This window comes from Meleagris gallopavo, chromosome 1 (assembly GCF_000146605.3).
Source record: "Meleagris gallopavo isolate NT-WF06-2002-E0010 breed Aviagen turkey brand Nicholas breeding stock chromosome 1, Turkey_5.1, whole genome shotgun sequence".
NCBI classification, from domain to species: Eukaryota; Metazoa; Chordata; class Aves; order Galliformes; family Phasianidae; genus Meleagris; species Meleagris gallopavo.
Genome location: NC_015011.2, coordinates 30141019 through 30145589, shown reverse-complemented (window position 1 = coordinate 30145589; position 4571 = coordinate 30141019). Strand labels below are relative to the sequence as shown.

The following is a 4571-nucleotide window of genomic DNA, read 5'->3' as shown; positions in this document are numbered from 1 at the left end:
CTGATTTTAATACCAAAGTCCATTGGGGGCCTAATTCAAGCACTATAGATATAGAAAAAGAAAATTGCCCTAGTCTGAAGATCTTGGTGTCTATCTCTAACTGGGATCCTGATTCCAGTATTTTTCTGCTCACACCACCCTAAGGGTTCCCTCCAAGGAGCATGCTCTGAGGTCGCCCAGCACGCACTGCACAGTGCTTGGTTTATGAGCTTGTCTCACAGCTCTCAGGAGTACTCCCACAACAGGGCAATGCAATTGCCATTCTGGTTTAGAGCACCGTCCTTTATGTTCACTGCTCTAGCAGCCAACAGATGCTCAGATTTATAAAAAAAAAAACTTACCTTTTGTTTTTTATGATTACTCCTCTTATGAGTCATTTTTGTTTCATCTTCATACACCAAAACAAAGTCAATTCTTCGCTGCCCATCGCTGAAGAACAAGGAGTCAGGCTTATTATCAAAATCAGCCTGGAAGACAGATAGATTAGGTTAATTGGAAGAATTTTAATAATCTCTTCCTTACTTACTTCTTACTTACTTACTGTTACACAGTATTTCAGTGAAAAGAGAAATTTATTATTCATTATTATGTATTAGACACATATAGTAAGAAGTCCAAAGTGAATCACAATTAGCACTGAGTAAATTGGAGAAAAAAAAAATCATCCTGATGAGTTTGGCAGATCTCCTCATGATATAAAGACAGCAGAATTTTAACCTAATTTTCTTCTTTAAAATGGTATATTAGCTTTTGGCAATGGGAGGAGCACTGGGATGTAGCACTACATCTGAATAACGCATCTGTCAAGTGATTTGCATGCTGTCATGATACAATATTCTGTCTACAAGATATGTTGTCTCCTGATGGGAGTCTCAGAATTAGCGTGTTCCCATCTGTCCCTGTACCTGCTGGAAGTTTACGCATCTCTGCAATTAAAAAAACAAAAAACAACAACAAAAAACAGTCACTTAATGCATGCTAACATTCAAAACAACAATTGCCCAGAGAATAAAGAACATGGTCAGGCTGCAGATGTGCTCTCAAAATGGGCACATCCTATGTGGACTTATTTTTCCCTTTTTATTAACAAAATCTCAGCAAGCAGAACACATTGTTGAATACCACACATCCATCATGTTAAAATATAAGTACAAATTGAAAGGATTAATATATCCATAAGCCATTATCTAGTCCCCAGAGAAAAGTAGAAAAGATTGTCATATCCACTAATAACATCTTAATGTGTTATTTTGTGTGTGTAACGATACAGACACATTGATGATGGCGTAACTTGAATGTTCAAGAATGTTTTTGTAGTAATGGTCTTGTAGTCTGAGTACTCTGTGGGTACTATCACACGTTACAGCCCCTCCTCTCAGTTAATATCTAATTGTAATGTTATCAGTATTGTCACGTTATTCAGTGAGTAGCAAGCTCCAAGATACTTGGCCAGATCCATACATGAATTAATACAGGTAGTGCCACTAATGTCAGTGGATATCAAATGTCTGAAAGAGGACTCAGCATTGCATTAGATATGGTAAAAGCTCAAAAGCCAGCAAGACTCCCATGCAGAACTGCTGAGATGCCCTTCCAGAGGGCTGGACAGGCAGGGTGGCCTTGGGTAGATTCAGACCAGCAAAATGCCCCAAAATAATTTCAAGAATATACTGTGCCTTTGGTTTCACTGAAAAGATTCCCAGATTCTCTCTGAAATCTCCCTGTCAATGAAGACCAAACTACATGAGGGGTGCCAGGCATATCAGCCACCCAGAATACAGTTTTGGGAACTCTGGGATGCCTGGTCTGTAGATAAAAATCAGTGAAATGTGGTTGTGATCTCAGAGACTCCCCACCTGCAGCTTGAATTGTTTTCTTTTCGATGCTGGTAAAATTAACAAGAATGGCAATAGTCTGTTAGGAGCACCCCAGTTCCAAGGGGCAGATGGCATTTTAGCAACAACACAGCAATTTTAACAAATAATTTTCCCCGTGAGTTTTATTCTAGACCTCTCTCTGTAGACTATTCTGTTATTGTTTATTGGCTCAGTCAAAACAGTTGACCAAAATGCATCTCTCCATAATTTAGACAAATAACTTAGACAAATAATTTAGACAAAAAGAACTGAGGGGAGTTTAGACTCAGTACTTTTTGTTGTATATACAAAGACATTCTGTTAACTTATTTGCTTCATCAGTTTGAGCAGATTCTTGGTTAGAACAGTTCCCTTTGAATCCTACATCTGCTAAGAGGTTTGTGACTACATACAGATATGTTACCTATTGGTTTCACAGCCTAGCCTAACACTCAGGAAACATCCAGACACAGCCATCAAATCAACAGACAGATGCACACTGTAATGGTTTAGGAGAAATGGTTTAAACTTTCAGACGGCATCGATGGACCACAACAGCACTGAGCATCTCTGCTGCCCAAAGCAAGTCACAGGTGCAGATTTTTATATTCATGAGAACTAGAGTTGGAGTAGTTCCATTGAGCAAAGAGGCTTGATTCTTGTGAGACTTCTTCCAACTAAGGACCTGCAAAGGTGTAACATTTAGCCTGCTGCTACCATTTTGAGTCTCATTTAAAACACAACCAAGAAGAGAGTGGTTAGGCATTGGAACAGGCTGCGTGGAGAAATGGTGGTGTCAATTCCCTGGAGGTGTTTAAGGTAAGGCTAGATGTAGTAGCTTTGAACATGATTTAGTGGGCAATGTTGGTGGTAGGTGGATGGTTAGACTTGATGATCTTAGAGGTCTTTTGCAACTTTAATAATTCTATGATTCTATGAACTTTATGTTTGTCTGCTAGGGCTGATGAAACAAACAGACCTTGTCCAAAACAGGGCAGATGCCTTTATCAGAAAGTTTGCCTTGAAAACCTCTCTAAGCATTCTCATTTAAAATAAATTACAACTGGAAAATTATAAAACAGTTAACTCAGTACCCAATATCTACAAATAAGTCATAGTAACGGAACAATATAGATTATTATGTTCGATCAGCAGGATTATCCCTTAGACTCTGATGACTATAGGCTAACATAAAGGCAATGTAAAGTAGCACTCCATACCAATACTTAGACACTCTAGATCTCTCTGCAGTGAGAGCTTAAGACATGTAGTTCCCAGGTGGACACTTCTGTATGTCTCCCATCTGGAGTTATCTGCCACTCTTCATATTCTGAGCATGAGCACCACATGCTGTGCTCAGGAGAGATGCAGTCAGGAAAAGCATGGAGTCCTGATGCCCTTGTTACAGAGCTGCTAACTTGCTTGGCTACAGGGCTGATGCTTCTCACTAGCTTCAGGGCTGCAAATGAGGCTGGACAGTGATGAGCCTGAGAAAAACCTATGTGCTGCACTGGAGCACATGGAGCCCAGGTACCACTGTGTCTGAATGTGGTATGAACTGAGGTAAAAAATCACAAGGTAAAAAGGCACAAGGGCCGAGGCCAGCTGGACCCCAAACACATCCCCTGCAGCCCCTGTGCTCTGCTGGGAATCCAGCAGGCTCTGTTCCTGGCTGAAATTGCAACAGAGGTGTTGCAATGCTGGAAATACAGAGCCCAGACTTATGACAGTGAGTAACAAGGGGAAGTGCTACCAGAGTCTATACCAGAAGGATATTAAAAAGAGGAAGAGGTCTGATTAAATTTTAGAAACAGCAGCCTTGTAACTTTCGTCTAAAAAGAAAGAGTCTAGCTGTAAAATTTAAGCACTTCAAAGCACAGAAGTATTAAGAGATTTCAAGTCTTTTGTTACATTTTTAAGTTATTCTTCCTATATGACCTGTGCACAGGATAGAAAAGAACAGAATAGCAAACAGCAAATGTAAGATCAAGTTTTTCCTAATTTGTGATTGTGTAACTTCACTGAGTATTTTTCCTTTAATCCCAGTCACTTTCAAGCATTTACAGTCAGTGTGTAACTCAGCAATAACTGGCTTAACTACAACAGCAATAACCAGCTGCAGAGAATTCCCAGTAATCAGTATCCTGAGCCATGAATTTGCTTACATACAAGTTTTGGGGACATAAGTTTATGCATGTTACTATAAACATACTTTTCTACATATATCAAACTACAGGTATATATTATTGAATATAGCTGAAAGATTGATCAATACTGGACTGTATGAACCCAGACAGACAAGAATTCATACCCACGAAGCTAACTTCTTCAGTGTAATTTCCACTGTCCTATTGATCTATCAAAAAATGTTTTATATAACAACAAAGTAATAAATAATTGACTCGTTAAGCTTGAATAATTAAGAGATAAGATTAAGACCCATACAAATCAATTGTAACATAACATTTAATGTTGTGCAATAAAAAGTAAGAAGTAAAACACAAAAGGGAATGCAATGGTTAAGGTTCTGACAGTTACATTAACTCAGATGTGTGGTATGTTTTATAATCCCTACTGGATAGTTTGTAATGAAAAATCATATATTATTCAACGTGATTACTGGGGGAGAAACAGGGCTGGAGACCAAAAAGATGTGCTATACACTGAAGTTAATAATTCCTTGGAGACAATGGGTTGTTTTTTTTTTTTTTATAA

The 4571-nt window shown here is 38.7% G+C and overlaps 1 long non-coding RNA gene across 1 annotated transcript in view; it reads right to left on the bottom strand.

The window, feature by feature from the left end:
* Window positions 1–341: 341 nt before the first annotated feature.
* Window positions 342–4571, bottom strand: part of LOC104909784 — a 19977-nt gene continuing 15747 nt past the window's right edge. The window contains exon 3 of the long non-coding RNA XR_002111972.2: window positions 342–467. This is a non-coding gene — a long non-coding RNA (uncharacterized LOC104909784). The remainder of the gene's footprint in view (window positions 468–4571) is intronic.